Source organism: Lemur catta, chromosome 9 (assembly GCF_020740605.2).
Source record: "Lemur catta isolate mLemCat1 chromosome 9, mLemCat1.pri, whole genome shotgun sequence".
NCBI lineage: Eukaryota > Metazoa > Chordata > Mammalia > Primates > Lemuridae > Lemur > Lemur catta.
Genome location: NC_059136.1, coordinates 77,598,309 through 77,616,386, shown reverse-complemented (window position 1 = coordinate 77,616,386; position 18,078 = coordinate 77,598,309).

Genomic DNA, 18,078 nt, shown 5'->3' with positions numbered 1-18,078 from the left:
TTAAGAGTAGATATAGACATTCTTCAGTTTACATATCAATTCATTGTTTGGAATTCAAAGTATTTTTCCCTAGGAAGACTGTTTTAAATTATAGTCATGTTCTACAACAGCCACTACATATCTATTACACAAAATGTAACAGTAGAGTACTGTAAAATGTATCATTTTATGTCAGTATGTAAAAGGCTTTTGATAAGATTCACTTCAATTCCTGATTAAAGAAAAAGAAAAACACACACTTAGTAAGTCATGAATAGAAGAAAATTAAGTGATAAAGGTTATCTATCTGAACTCAACAGTGAAATAAGCATTAAGATAAAATTTGACATCGTCGCTTAAAATCAAGACTAGTTGAGGATGCCTGATGTCAGTGTTCTGGAAGTTTTTTCCAGTGTAATCAGAATAAAAAGAAATTATATAGTCATTGAATAAGTAGAGACAAATTTTATTTATATATAATATTATAGATAACAGAAACATCCTTGAGCAGCAGTCCCCAACCTTTCTGGCACCAGGGACCGGTTTCACAGAGGACAATTTTTCCACAGATGGGGGTTGGGGGATGGGCGGGTGGCCGTGGAGCTCTGCATCCCGTCTCCGGCAGGCCCAGGACCGGTACTGGTCTGTGGCCCAGGGGTAGGGGGTCACACTCTCAGAGAATAAATTGAAAAATTTTCAGAAATAGTAAGTTTTGAAAAGTAGATGAATTCAAAACATAACAGACCTACTTCCCTATACAATAGAGATAATCGTCTGGAAAATATAATAGAAATATATTAATTACATTGACAATTGTGACACAAATATGAAATTATTGACACTAAATACATATTGAGAATCTATATAAATATTCATAAAATTGTATTGAGTAAAAAATAATTAACCTACATAAAACTTTCTGTTTTAAGAATATTTTCTCAGTTAATTCATGTATGCTTATGTAATTCTAATCATAATTCTAAATAGATTTTTAAGGAGTGGGATGAAAATTGAGCAAGTAATTCCAAATCGTATTTGGAGTAATTAACAATAAAGAATAGCCTATGAGTTTCTTTGAATAAATGATGAGAGAAGACATTTAATCAGATAGATTGCAAAGATAATTTAGTGGAGAAGGACGGTTTTTAAAAAATGATGCTGAAACAAGAGAACATCTATATGGAAAAAAAATGAATCTCAACCTGCACCTCACAATTTACACATAATTTAACTCAAAATAGATCAAAATGTAAATATATAAAAACTTTGGGGAAAAAATACAAAAAATCTTTGTGACTTTAAATCAGGCAAAGTGTTCTTAGAGTATAATCCATAAGTGAAAAAAATGGTAAAATACACTTTATTAAAAGCTTGTGCTCTGCAAAGGGCATTGTTAAGAGAATAAAAAGGCAAGATGCAGACTGTGAGAAAATGTTTTAAAATCACATATCAGACAAAAAACTTGTCTCTTAAATATAAGAAAAAAACCTCTCAAAATGCAATAATAAAATAAATAACCAAATTTGTAAAAATGGCTGGAAGATTTGAACAGACTCTTCACTAAAAAAGTTATATGGATGGCAAAGGAACACAGGAAAAGAAGCTCAACACCATCCGTCCTCAGGGAAATGCAAATTACTCATACAAAGAGCAGATGAGGAAATTCTTTGGGATGTTGGAATTGTTTCTGTATCCTGTCTATGGTGGTGGCTACCACAATCTATGCATTTCTAAATTTCATAGAACTGTATACCAAAAATCTAAATTTACTATATTTAAATTTTAAGGTTTGAATGATAATAAATGAATGAAAAAACAATCCACCCAAAATATTGTGGCACAGAAATAAACAAATCATTTGAAGACGCTAGCCTCCAGAAACAGACCCAAATATCCACATGAATTGAATATATAATAAAGATGAATTTTCAAATAGGTGGGAAAATATGAATGGATAATTGAATGAATGATGTTGAGGCAACAGGGTAACAATGTGGGGAAAATATTGCATACTAACATAAAAATAAATTTCAACTAAATTCAATTTCTAGATCAAAAAATAATTCTAGAAGAATATTTTTATATTATTAAGGATGGAGTATATTTTTTAGCATGACACCAATGGTAGAACTCATAAAACTAATAGATTTGAACATATATAATTCAATGAATGATGAGCTAGGAAACAATATATCAGCTGGTAGAGGGTATGAATTTTCATTGCCAGCTTGATATTTGTTATACTTTTTTTGGTAAACAGTGCCATTTTTTCCTTTCAAAAAACATCCCTACCCCATTGTCAGCCTTAAGGTTTTAGGGCATGTGGATATATGTCACTATTCCTTCCCCCCAACCCTAAGGAAGGTCATATCTAGCAAATTGGAAGTAATTTCCAAAAATGATTCTGGAGCTATCAGGGAAAAAATGAATTCTTTTTCCTAGAAAAAGTAAACTGGTAGAATGTAAACCTAAACCTTCTGTTACCATGAAACTTCATGGGACCACATGGAGTGAGTATGCAAGAGAGTGTCAACAAGAGACGAAAAAGAAGAGTGTCTGGGCTACATCATTTGGTGCCTGCATACAGACCTATTTAAGATCCACTCTAGACTTAGTTATGTGGACCAACATATTCCTTGTTTTATTTAAGCTACTTTAAGTTTTTTTTATTTTAGTTGAGATTGGAAAATAATCATTAATACACTCATATATGAAAGATAAAGGATTAATATCCATTTTAAAAAGTGTTGCCAAATGAATTAGAAAATAACAGTTACTTTAAGAAATAAATGGGCAAAAGATATATTGAAAGGTAATTCGATCAAGTACAAATAGTCCATTTGGTAAAAGCAAACTAAAGTTTTATATTCTGTGATTTTTTTTTTTTTTGCATTGCTTTGTATTTGGCCTTCAGTGTTGACAAGAATCGGAAAGAATGTTGAAGTGCAGAGGTGGAGAAGGTTTGGGAAAATAACACTCTCCTACTATGTTGGAGGGTATGCAAATTAATGTCTTCCCATGAAAGTAGCTTTTCAACATGCACCAAAATTTTAAATGTTCATAGAATTTATTCAAAAGAAATAAGTGTTTAAGTATATAAAAATGTATGTGCAAATGTGAATATCATAGATGGCATAATAATACAAAATTTTTAAATATCTTAAAAATCCTTTATAGTGTAGCACATTTCCAAAATGGAATTATATACAGCCATCCACAGTGAAGTATCACAAGATCAGAGGAATAGCTTCCACATGTACTCACCAAGAAATTGGCACTTACTGATCAGCACTATGGTGCTCACACAGTAGTAATATTCTCCAGGGATTAGGGGGGTGGGGGGAGTAAACTCACAACTAATGGACACGGTGAACATTGTAGAGGGGAAGGGCATGCCTCTAATCCTCGCTTGGGTGAGGCAAAGACACAAAAATGTAACCAAAACATTTGTACCCTCATAATATCCTGAAATAAAAAAAATCTCCATTACCTAGTATAGAGAGAAGATAAGCAGTTTTAATAAACAATAGGTCTTGTGTGGTCCCATAGTAGCTAAAGGTGTGTGTGTGTGTGTGTGTGTGTTTGTATGTGTGTGTGTGAATTTTCATGGGTGGTTCCCCTTTTAAACAGGCATTATCAATTACCATGGCCAGTAAGAAACAAGAAAGGTCAGCAAGAACGGAGATACAGGCAACTGGAACAATGGCAGCAGAGACAAAAAGGCCCTTTGTGTATGAATATTTTTTTATAGCTTTTATAAAATACACAGTAAGAAGAAAGATGAAGTCTTACTATTATGTTGATTGGGGCAATTGAGTTGAGGAAAATGTAGGTCATCAAACATATATTTGATATTGTATGATAGACCACTCCCTAATTATTTTTCTCTTAATTTACCCTGATTTTAACCCAGAGCTAAATTCTTCTATGACATAAGCATTTTAAATATGGAACATAATATGCTGTCACTGAGTAGAACAGTGCAGTGCACACTGAGGTTAATCTCTAGAGGAAAGAGGATGAATAACAGACAATTTCCAGCCCTTACCTTATCCACTGGATTACTAGTATTCTTCCATGGTCCAATACGCTTTACCCTCCATGCTTTCTCATTTCTCTCTTGGTGATCTTGGGAAAAGAGAATCTGACCTACAGGCAGAGACTAATGGAATCTGTACTTTTCTGACAATATATTACTTACCTAGCTAGAGGAGACATCAATGGCTCACTCTTGTTAGGAGCTAATGCAGTTGGTGACTTTAAGTTGAAGCCAATGTTTATTTACCATTTTGAAAGTCCTAGGATCCTTATGAATGATGCTAAATCTATTCTGCCTGTGCTCTAGAAATGGAACAACAAAGTCTGGATGAGAGTATATCTGTTTATGGCATTGTTTACTACATATTTTAAGTGCACTGTTGAGACATACTGTTCAGAAAAAAAGATTTCTTTCAAAATATTAGTGATCATTAACAATGCACCTACTCACCCAAGAGCTGTGATTAGAGATGTACAAGGAGATCGATGTTTTTTTCATTCTTGCTATTAGAACATGCATTCTACAGCCCATGGATTAAGGAATGATTTTGACTTTTAAGTCTTATTATTTAAGAAATATATTTTTATAAGGCTGAAGCTGCCCTAAATAGTGATTTTTCTGATGGATCTGGACAAAATAAATTAAAAACCTTCTGGAAAGGATTCACCACTCTAGATGCCATTAAGAACATTTGTGATTCGTGGGAGGAGGTTAAAATGTCAACACTGACAGGAGTTTGGAAGAAGATTCCAATCTTCATGGATGAATTTGAGGGCTTCAAACCTTCAGTGTAGGAAGTTATTAAAGATGTGGTAAAAATAGCAAAAGAACCAGAATTAAAACAGGAGCCTGAAGATATGAATTAATTGCTGCAATCTCATGAGAAAATTTGAATGGATGAAGACTTGCTTCTTAAAAATGAGCAGAGAAAGTGATGCTTGAGATGGATTCTACTCCTGGTGAAGAGGATGTGAACATTGTTGAAATGACAGCAACAGATTTAGAATATTTTGTAAACTTAGTTTATGTAGCAGTGACAGGGTTTGAGAGCCTCAACTCCAATTTTGAAAGTTCTATTGTTAGTAAAATGGCTATCAAATAGCATCACATGCTACACAGAAACTCTTCCTTTTGTACAAGGAAGAGTTAATCAATGTGGCAAACTTTATTATTGTCTTCTTTTAAGAAATCGTCACAGCCATTCCAATCTTCAACAAGCACCACCCTGATCGAACAGCAGCCATCAACATCAAGGCAAGAAACTTTACTAGCAAAAAGCTTACTACTCGCTGAAGGCTCAGATGATTGTTAGCATTTTTCAACAATGAAGTAATTTTAATTAAGATGTATACATTTGTTTTTAGACAGTCTGCTATTGCACACTTTTGGATTACAGAACAATAATATACTGTATGCCTCTTCTGAGCATATCTTGGAGATTTTTTGTGTTCGGTTCCAGACCACTGCAATAAAGTGAATATCAAAGAAATTTATTTGTTTTGCAGTGCATAAAAAAAGTTATATTTGCACTTTACTGTAGTTTAATGTGCAATGGGGAATATTTATACAAAAAATTTACTTTTTCTTCACTGAAATTAAAATTTTGCTGTGTGTTTGTATTTTTGTTTGCTAAATGTGCAAACCGTAAGTTAGGGACAATAAAAAATTTCTTATAGTGAGAATATTGGGTTCTTAGTGTAATTCATTTTTCCTGGAATTCAGGTTTTCATCACAAAACTGTGGGCATTAAGAGTCTCTATCTTCGAAGATTGCTGTGAAGATTAGATGAGTTTACGAATGTAAAATATTAAGCATAGTATTTGGCCCAGAGTGTGGTTTTGGAAACGAAAACTAATTATTTGTACACTAAACAACAAATTTTTTGAAAATAAATACTTCTAGTAAAGGGATAATAGGTTAATATAAACTCATGGTTTCCAGAAAATATGTGAAATGACTGGGCTTTTAAGATGGCCGGTTTGGGAAATGAGAGAAGCGAACTTTCTTATTTGATCCAGCTGGAGTGTAAGGAGACGTGGCAAATCTGTGGACTAATCACTGGATCTAGAAGGGTCAAAGCATAGACATTTGACAAGTTTTTTTGGATAAAACCATAAACTAAGTTTGCAAAAGGAGGGAAGAGACAGATGATAAGGCACATTGACAGGCAGACAGAAGAATTTGGATTTACTGTGGTACATAAGAGGAAGGCTCTTTTCAATTCTTGACCAAGCAAGTAAAATGATAAAATTGGCCCTTTACAAAATTAATCTGTCAGAAGTATGCAAGATGGATTGGAGGGGAGAGAAGCTTATCAGAGAGATCAGTTATGAGACTGTTGTAGTGATCTAGCTATGGAGCAATAAGGACCTAGATTAATTTGTGGCATGAGGGGTAGGGGAGCATGCAAATCTGAACAATGTGTGCAAGAGAGAAATGACAGAAACTGAGGAGGTGAGGGAAAGTCAGAGTGATGTCGAGAATTCTTACATGTGTACGTGGAAATACAATGATGATGATGAAAGAAATAAGGAAATTGGTAAAACCAGAAAATAGTACTCATTTTAGACAAACTACAGTGCAGAAACAGAGGTAACCTTTTTTGGTATTACATGATTTTTTTTCTTTCAGTAATCAATCAGTGTTAGATGTGTAGCTTCTGGATTTTGGGTAACCCTTATCTTCATTTCAGTAATCAAATGCAGGAGACTATTACCTAATAGGGATAGAAAATCAGGTATTGATTAAGAAAACAATCTAGTTAGATGTCTGTAAGCCACATATATATTGCCTATGTTTATACAATTATAGCATCATGAAATGTACTCAGATGTAAGTAGATATGAAAATATTCAGAAATTTTTTGGTATTTTAGAAAATTCTTCCTGAATTTATTATAACAGATCATTGTGTACATTAATTCTAAGTATTCTATATCAATATAGAAATGCCAGATAATAGTATTCTAGGACATAACATTTCAAATATACTACCATTTAAGCTGCTTGTTTTGTTTTGTTTTGTTTTATACTGGGTCTTCATTTTTTATACATCAAAAAACATTGTATTAAATATATTAAATTACATTATTATATATGAAAGGAATTATATTTTCATGATGAAATGCAATTATTTGTAATTTCTGGGTCAGTTTCCTCAACAATTTTTATTTCCATCCCAATAAGCAGTTACATTACGCTTTTATGATATTTACACAAGAAAATTTTTTTTCGGTCTATCTATAAAGTAATAAATTTGAGAGAAGAAGGTTTAGGAAAGTGATAGTAGGGGAAATAAAAAAAATGATCATGGGAATGGTTGAGAAGCAGAAAAAAAACTAAAAATAAACTACTACTGTTTTTAATGAAGTATCTGTTTGAGTTAATGACGATCTTCTTTACTTTGAAGCATATTTTTCTAGCAGATTTTATGTGTATATTACAGATTTTTTTTGTATTTTCCATCTATTTTATCAATATGATATTGGGCAGGAAAAATATTATTGCCCCCACTTTCAGATCAGGAAAAACAGTGAACATTCATAAAAATTTTCCACATTTTTATGACTAGTGGGTAGCCTAAATAAATGCAGGTCTTCTAACTTTTCCCACTATAGTAATCCTTGGCAGAAAAAAAGAAAGTAATCAATAAATATTGGTTGACTCTTGAGAAAGAAGGCGTAGAAGTGTTATTGATATCCTTTGGCACTATTCAATGGCTATTTGCAGGTGCAAACACTCCCAACCCCCAAAAGTCCTAAGAAGGGTCTACTGCTCCTTGGGGATTATACCATTCCTCTTCTCCCCAAAATTCCACTCTGACATCCAAGAAATAACCAAAGCTAGGCTGCTTTTCAACCTCTCACAGACATTTTCCATTTTTCTACTAGAAGTGAAAGAGAAAATTGAAAGCAAAGAAAATAACTTTTTCAATATGTTTAAATCATACTTGGTTAAAGAAGCAAATGATAAATACATTGTGCCCCGTATATAACAAGTCAAAATCAACAGAACTACTTTGAAAATCTAAATTTATTTAATGACTAGTTGCTTTTTACTTTTCTTTTAAGTTTGTAAATAAGCTACCTTATATTATTTATTCTTTGTAGATTATAGCTACTAGGTGATGACAGTTCCATCTATGTTATGCTATAGAGATCTTAACAGCCCATGTTTTCTTTTCTCCTCACACCCCTCCTTCTCCTCTGCCGACTCTTCTTTCTCCTCCTTCTATTTCTGTTCCTATCAACATTTTATGATAATGATAAAATCTGTAGAGTAGTGTATTTTAGGCATGCTGGCTAGTTACTGGTTATTATCTAGTCGTAAATGCTGTATAAATATATATGTGTATATAAAATGTATATTTGATAAGCTTGTGTACTAAAGGTTTCAACTATCAGGAATGTAACCATCCTGTTCCAATTTTCTAATATGAATGATGGGAAAATCTTGGATTTTATTCATGCTCCACTTTATATGCAATGCCAACTCACTGAATTTTGAAGGCTGGGGGTTGTGGGAGAAACAGAAAAATATATTGTTTTGAATGGAGTATTCTGTTTTTGCATTAATGATGACCTCTGTTGCTTGTGAAGCATATTTTTCTCTGGCAGATCTTTTGATTCTCTCTCTGACAGACTGCTGTATAACATGTTTAATGAACATGACATAGTATGTAGTAAGTATTCCTGACAGTTGTGAATAAATATTCATCATGCTAAAAAAAGGCAATGACTGACTCTATTCCCTTCATCATTAAAGGATCCTGTACGCTTAATTCATTGTCCTGTGATTACAACGAACATCCAGGATCGTTTGGCTAGAATGTATGACTTGTATTTTTATTTACTCTCTGTAAGATAAATTTCTTTTACATCTTCAGGTGATCAGCACTAATTAAGAATAGGCTTATGTAGAGTCAAATAACTAAATAAGTGAGAAAGCCAGGTAGTCAACTATATATTTTAGCCCATCTGTGATGTAGATCATACATCTGGATAAATGGTTCTATTTTTAAACTTTTATTTAAAATACTTAAAATGTTCAGGGCCTTTCTTTAAAGTCTTCCAAAATACAACATAAACATAGACAAAGATATAAGGTTTAGTCCAAGAATCTTTTGGTAACCTTGAACTGCTTACCACTCTCTCAGTTTAAAGACAAAATTAAATAATGTTGCATGTTGTTTCAAACTATATAATAAAATTTAAAAAAGTTAAAGAATTTAGATTAATCAATATTTTTGTAAGATAGTCTTAATTAAATTGAAGTAAAAGATACAAAAATCATAGAAAGAAGGCTATATAAAGTGAGTTATTAGTAACAACTTGGGAAATGCTGACTTTTTTTTCCTTTTAAAATTTCAGTTTGCATGTAGATTCATGAATTTATCACCTCCTTTTTAGTTAAATTAATAATTTCAAGGTGAAGAGAAAAACTGAATACTATTTTAAGACATTAATACTATATTTTAAAATACTGTACTTTAAAAGATATGGAATTCAAATTAAACCTAAATAAAATTTTACTAATGTAATTTTGAAATATGGATATAAACAATTCACCTATGGATGATACAAAAATTCCTGACCCCTACTTCTAATTTAACAAATGGATACACATTTGCTGAAACTTTGAATGAAATTAATTTGTTCAAATTTACAAAAAAAAAGTATATTCTGAATAGAAAATCCTTCTACTAAGAACAATAGCATTGAATATCCCTAGGTTAGCACTAGAGCTGGCTACCGTTTAGAGAATATTCAGCTATAGCTACTTGGAAGAGTCAGATGTGTTGAAGTCCAGGTCCATCTTCGAAAACAGAGAAAAATGAATAGAGAATAGCAATAATAATAGCTAATATTTATTGAAAGTTTTGTTTGCCAAGTACTACTTGGTATAATTTTTCATGTGTTAACCCAAGGAACCTTCACAAAAATTCTAGGAAGAAAATATTATTGTTTTTTATATTTTATGGATGAGAAAATTGGGATACATATAAGTTATGTAACATGTGCAAGGTCAAAAAGTTAATATCAGAACCAAATTGTGACCCCAAATAATTTGATCTCAGAACTTAAACAATTTTTATCACTATATTACACTATACCAGGGTGGATGATTTAGGTTAAATGTAAACTTTAAGATTACAAAATTGTTGGATATCAGAAAGTACCACAAATGTTTGGGAGAAATCATGCCTTTATTCATTTATGATTTCTTTCCTCACATTAGTTGAATTCATTGGATCCCTAATAATCGGTTCACATATGAAATCAATTCCATATGAAAAGCTAAGCACAGCCCCAACTCAAAGAATGAACAAACTAACATAGGGCATTGGAAACAGGTCTCTTTTTTCCCCCTTTATGCTCTGTTTCTTCACCTGAAAATTAAAAATTCATTAATTCATTCTACTAAAAGCTTTCCAATGTACCATGCACTTAAAATATATCAGATACTTAGGAAAAATTATGGGGTCCTGCCTTAAGTACAGTATGGTTGAAAAGACATATGCTTACCCAAGCAGTCATAATGATGTATTACTGAGGGATACTTTAGTGAAAGTAGTGGAAGCCATGGGAGCAAATAGGTGTGTTGGGTAAGGCAGAGAGGTGGGGGGTAGACCTAGAAATGTAGCTTCCAGGTTGCTTAATTCCAGGAGCCACTGTTTGCATCAGAGTCTATGAGAGAGCATCACCTGCCTGCAGCCATGTACCATGATCTGAGTTGCTCTTGAAAGGATTGGATGGAAAACTGTGAGTAAAAGAAAATGCTTTGTCAATGGTAACATATTAATACTCTACAAGTACATTATACTACATTGTATTGTTATTATTTACAACCAGATCCATTGTTTGCTTGGCAGGTGTTGCTGTATTAGCTCTAAAGAGGCAATGGAAGTGAGCAAAACAGACACTGAGGGTTAGTAAAATATTGCTAACTTTTAAAATTACACGATAAAACATTTGTCATTAACCATAATTATAATCATGATATGTACTTATTTGTTGTTAACTTGGTATCTCAATTTCCTTATTTTGAGGAATCTTAGTCTTCAGTGGACAAGGCATCAATTGCTTTGATTTCACCTTCAAAGTAGATTCTTGTATCTGCACAAGGATTTTTACAACTTGTGTGTTTTTTCCCATGTGTAGAAATTCCATGGCATTTCAGGAGATGCTTTTCAAATGTAATGAATTTTAGAAAATATACTTCCGACATATTTTAATATTTTTCCTTTAGATACATAAAATTAGTATTTGCTGCTTCTTTTAATGGATGTATTTCTCTTGGTTGGAATTTAAAAATAAAAATGTTTTAACCTGTGAAAAATACTTATTTTACTTTAAAATAGTCTCCAAATGGTTCAATGTGTTACTTCATGAGGAAAGAAGGATAAAGAAAATTCTGATAAAATTATTTTCATCTGTGGACATTTTCCAAATTCAACTTTTGGTAAATATTAATATCAACAGCTGGAAAGACTTGTAATACTTAGTAGGGGTAATTTTTCAAAGCACTGGTTGGAGTTTGAAGCTACAGTATTTCCATTGACTTTAATGGAAATCATGTTTCTAAAATCGAAGCAAATGATTTGAGAATGTGGAGATTAGCGTTTATAAACTGAGACTTTATTGATATTTAGGTAATACATTAACTACAAACTTTATTCTGAATATGCCACTTATTCTCAGAAAATAAACAAATAAAAAATTAGCTGCATCTAAAATTAAAGAATCAATTTATTTTTACATAACGTTTTCCCTACTTTGGGAATCTTTTCCTTCCTAATTATTCCCAGGTTCTCCATGACATCACTAGACGGTTTGCCAGCACTGCTAATACCTTGAATGATGCCTGGAAATAGGAGGCTCTCAATATAATTTTGAACTAATAAATAAATGAATAATTGTGCCTTCCCCTTCTCTTTTCCTCTTCAGCTAAAAATTCAAGCATGTAAGTAAACATAAAAACAAATTATCAAAGAAATAAAAAGTTCAACTGAATCGTGAAGAGGTCTCCATCTTCTAGAGCAAGATTTTCCACTACTTTCGTGCTGCTTTTGTAGTGGACAAGGCAGCTGTTCCAGGCTCCTTTAACTCAGGCATTCACCGTGATGTGAGCAAGGAATGCTTTCCATTCTTTCAGCTTTCCTCCTTCCCAGCCCCCAAAATGGTTTCTATTAATATTTTTCTGCTTTGTTTCAGAATTGATGCGTGTCTTGAATGGTTTTGTTCCAAAAATTCAGAAAGTAATTTTTCGTTTGTCAATTTAACCACAGCACAAAGTAATAGTACTTAAATTCGTAATTTGAAAAAAAATCTTCTCTGCTGACCTACCTCAAACATGCAGAGAAAAACAATCCCTGTCTAACAATGTAGTCACTGATGGAATATGGAGAAGGGAAGGGAACCTAGCACTTTCTGAGCATCTTCTATGGGCTGCACACAATCTCGACAATAATTTCTAGATATAGGTATTATCTTAATTTTATAGATGTGGAAATGGAGACTAATAGAGGTTAAGAGATTGTCTGAAACTCTTCTATCTTTTAGGAATATAGTAAACTGTATAAGGTTTGGAAAGTAAGGTCCTCAAAGCCTGAGTTCTGTTATCCTATATCATGTTGATTAATAGTATGAACAAGAATATTTATTTCTCAACCACAAGGCATACAACAAATATCTTATCTTGAAGAAGAAAAAGTTTTAAGATTTTAAGAAATGGTAACATATATACACATATACACATATATACATACACATACACACTATGTATACACATATATATGCTATATAAACATGGATATGTGTGTGTAAATTATATATATATGTAAAATTTACAAAGTGATAACATTGGGTGCTTTCAGTAACTAACTTTATATTACTCATCCAAAATATTATATTGTAGTCTTAGCAAAATTTTTTCTCTTCATTTTTAAAGCATCTACAATGGTATATAGTAACCCATAGATATTTTTGAACTTCTAAAAACTATGCTGATTTGTCTTTTACATTTTGAATAAAAGGGTTTTTTTGTTTTTTATATTTATTGATATATAATATCCGTATATATTTATGGTGTGCATGTGATATTTTGTTACATGCATAAAATGTATAATGACCAAATCGAGGTATTTAAAATATCCATCACTGCAAACATTTATCATTTCTATGTGTTGGGAACATTTTAAGATCTCTCTTCTAGCTATTTTGAGATACATAATATATGATTTTTAACAATAGTCACCCTATTCTGCTATCGAACATTAGAACTTATTCTATCTACCTGTATGAGTAATCCACAGACTTCTGATCAATCCTGTCTTCTCTTTATATTCCTGTTTGAGTGATTATTGGCTCAACATTTTATCACTGTAAGATTGCATCATCCAATAGGTAATAGATGAAAAAATTCCAGAAGACAACTTGACAATGGTGATGGGAGATTGCTTGTCTTTGTAAAGATAGCACAGACAGGCCCAGTGCCCATTCTCTAGGCTTGTGACAGTCAGCAAGGCTTCACTCAGCCTACATTTCCTCATCTGTGAGATGGGCAAGCTTACTGTGAGGTTCAGAAATAGCATACGCAAACTGCCTTGCACAGTGCCTCAAGAAACACTTTTGGAAGGAACAGATGAATCTTACAATCACTTTTAGTTTAAACTAGTGTTAGGTACTTGTTCATCATCTTCACAAAATGCCAAAGACTCCTATTTCCTTATCAGTTGAGTAGGATAAGCTATGTTATCTCAGACAAGACCACAATGATCTGAACTAGAAATAAGTAGGATACATTATTCAAATGACAATTAGCCCCAGTTAACTACAACTGCCATATTGCCCCCGCAACCTGCTTGAACCAAATTTCTAAAGAGCAGAGATCTACAGCATCTTGACAAAAATGAATAATTAAGAGAAATTGGCCTGGGCAGAAACTGAATAAAGCAATTATCTGGTAATATTTCTCCTTTGCAAACTCATACTAAACTGCATCAAATAAAAATATGTATTTATATAGTTATATGTATTGGCTATTATTATTTTAATAACATTATTATTATTAGTTGTATACTTCATAAAAACTCTCTGGTCCTCAGATATTTCTTGTAGAAATGAAGACATAAATACTACATTTGCTTGAAGCTTTGGGCTAGAACTAGAAATATGAGTTTTCAGCTCTAATATTCATGAGTAAATAAATTTGCAAAGTTTGAGTCCCTGTGTGAATAATATGTAGTGATTTATTTTATTTCCTTTTGGACTATTATTAACATTTTTCTTTTTGATAAGGCTTAGGTGATATTTCTGAGATACAGGTGCTCAGTGCTACTCGGATGCTTTAATAATATCCTCAGTTGATGTCCTTCTCTCATCCCTTTTCTTTTCACTGGCTATGTCTTAGACACAGCAAGATTTTATAATGTGACTGTATTAGAATTTACTTTCTGAATCCATTAGAAACCAATGCTTTTTCTGCCGGCTAATTCTTACCTTTTTGTTCACTTTTAGAATTTTTTTCCTACATTTAAGCAACACCTTTTTGTTAAGCAAACTGCACTCTCATAAATTCTTTCTTCTATATTGGGGAAATTAAAATAGCTCTGCATGTAATCTCTTTCTTCATACTGATTAGAAACTCCACTCAGTGTCTCCTGGTTTCTATTTCTAGTTTGTGATCAGATAAGAATCTGTCTGTGTTATGCCCATTTCACTCGGGTAGGGTAATCTGATCATCTGGAGCTTCTGTGTTAAAATTAGAAAATGTGCCTCACTGTAGGCTTTCTTATTTTCCATCTTTTCTGGGTTTTTTTTAATTTAAAATAAATTTATAATTCTAAAAGGAGATATTAAATATGATGTTTTGGTGCTCTTACAAAGTTTCTCAAGTGTTGTGGCAATATGCTTCATGAAATGAAAATTGAAGTTTTCATTTGCATTTAGGTTTATAAATTATCAAGGCTCAAATTGTGATTTAATGAAGGGCCTAGACTAGTGTTTAATGCCATTCCCATCCACTAGGGGAATAATATGTTTCCTCTCTAAAAAATATTTAGTCTGAGAAACATGTGAGAAAGAGGTCTATTTGCAAATACAATTGTAATAATCAAGGGTAAAATGTGTCAGGATCTGGAGCAAAAGTAAAGGTGTAAATAGCAGTGTCATTTTAGGGCCTAATGTGAAACCTTAGTCTACCTTGTATGATTCTGCTCAAGGAGACAATGACCTAGATATTTAAAAAGGATCTGTAATGTATGGTGAGAGATACATGCCAATAAGAAAGAAAATGATACTTCTGATATGAGATAATCAGGGGAGATATCTTTCTAATATAATTCTCTCTAATATGAGAGAAAAAAATCATTGAGTTTTATTTCATCATATCACTAAGGTCTGAAATATAATATGTATTTGATAATTGCCTTATCTTTTTTTTTGCCTGTCGAAATATGTTTATTTGCTGTGTTTTGTGTGAAAATATATTAAACAAAAATGTATTTATTTGAAAAGTTTACTGGTTCATTTTCATTTTTCCTTATTTTACAAAAGTTCTAGACTTCAAGCTTTACATTTTTTATCTATAGCATCAAAATGAAGTTAACCTACAGACATGATTTTGAAAGCAAAAGGAGTTTAGTTTTCCATTTCAAAATGTGTTCTCAAAACTTTTGAAGAAGGCATACATCCTGATCATTTAAAACATTCATAAGTAGCAATAGTATGTCCCTTTTCCTTAAAAGCCCAGATACTTTATAGGCCTGAGAAGCAATTTCTAGGTGAGTAATCATCATTGGCCTAATAAAGGCAGATTGCTGTGAGCCTGTTTCCTCCCATTCCCTTCTTTGTGACATTTCTGCATCCACACTTTGCATGCTCTTCCTACCCCCTACCATAAAATTGTTCAGCCATTTCTCACGCTCATTTGTATGATCTTCCTTAATGGTCAAATGTGTCATGCTATTCCACGTGGTCCCTTCATTCAGCGGAACCTGCCTGAAATTTTGCTGTTGATTTCCTTTGTCATTTCATACCATTCTTTCCTCTTCTTTTGTTTCCTGAATTCCTAGAATATTTTTGGTAGCTAACAAATTAACCTAAATAAATACCTCACATTCTTTATGCCAAGACAACACTCTTTCTTTTCTGTATCTGAGTCAATGTGAATTTTACTAGCATGTTTCTTTATAAAGGAACAAAATTACAAACTAATTTCAAGTCTTTGAAGAACATTAAAACACACACACACACCACACACACACACACACACAAACATGCCCCCCACACAGAGTCTTGTTCCACAAGTGCTTTTCATCACAGAATTTTTTAAAATATTGGTTTCAAATGTGATAACTAAATATTTTGAATTTCCTGATCTTTGAATTTCTTATTGCAAGCCAAATGCCTTAGGCTAAACCAGCAACCAGAAAACAGTTTATTTAGTGGAAATACAAGCTTCTTTTAAGTGAACGGTATTTTTTAACACAGAATACTATTTAATTTGCAATATGATAATTAGAATATAAGTGTATGTTGTTTTATTTTATGATGCTTCCTAGACACCATTTTGATTATTAGCAAGAAAAATATTCAATGTTATGCTATCACTACCTCAAGCATTGATTAAACTCTCTGCTCTTCATGAGGCTGACAGGGATTCAAAAGAGGAAATGTAAAATTTGAAGGTACAGCAAAATAGTGACATTGTACTCTATAAAGCTGCCAATATTTTAATCCTGCATGTAAATCATTTTTATCAGTTCAATTCCATATCTTAATTTGTATACCAAGGAAAATACCCAGTTGCATTAACTTTAATAAATAACAAGGTGATATTAATTATCGTCTATTTCAAGGTCCATGTGAGCAAGTAAGCATTTCTGTTGCTGTTGTTGTTGTTTTTTTATATTGGCCCCCAATGTCTTTACCATCCTATGAATAGATTCTTAGGATATATTTTTCATTTTCCTACAGTGAACAACGGTACCTTTCATCATTTTGTTATTTAAAATCTTTATTTTCTCAGCTTAAGTGATGTCTTTGTCAATGATAACACTGTATTCATTTAGAGTGATGATTGATATGGTAATAGATACAGTGTGATTGAAAGCAACCTTTGTCAATAAGAAGGCCAAATACTCAAACTGTGTATTGGTCTGAATTTGCTCATTATTGGAGACCTTTCATAGGCATATTGACTTGCTGTCCAAATGTTGTTACTTACCTGATGCTTCCATTGTTTAAATGGTATAGACATTGGTATTGAACATAGCATCTCCCAATATTTGTCCTAAAACACACATGGCTCAATTACGAACTGTCTGAGTATGTTATAAAAGTCTATAACAAAGTATATAACACAGATTTTGAGTTAAACAACAGAAATTTAAGTTTATAAAAAGAACAAAATATCAGAAGAAATCTACAAGTGCTATCTCTTTATACTCTTAGTCCACTATAGTCTTAATTTTGAAACACTGCTTTTTTTCTGCTTTTATTAGCAAAAAGGTATAACAATATTTGAATATGGAATATTTTATTATTATAGAAGTATTCAATTCTGTTATACTTGCCTATAGAAGAGCTGTAAAAATTGTTTGCTATAAATTTCATAACATTTTAACATAGTACATAAAGACAGATACACATTCAGGGCTGCAAAATTGTCCTTTATAGATTCAGTGCAAGACTCTTTGATCCACCAAGAGAGACTTGTTTTTTCTTTCCTCTGGGTACCCCACATTTCTAGCAGAACGAGAATCCACTTCTTTTTTCCCTGTAGATGTATGGGCAGGCTGAGAACATCTTTTCTTTCTTTTTTTTTTTTTTTTGAGACAGAGTCTCGCTCTGTTACCCGGGCTAGAGTGAGTGCCGAGGCGTCAGCCTAGCTCACAGCAACCTCAAACTCCTGGGCTCAAGCGATCCTACTGCCTCAGCCTCCCCAGTAGCTGGGACTACAGGCATGCACCACCATGCCCGGCTAAATTTTTCTCTATATATATTTTAGTTGGCCAGATAATTTCTTTCTATTTTTAGTAGAGATGGGGTCTCGCTCTTG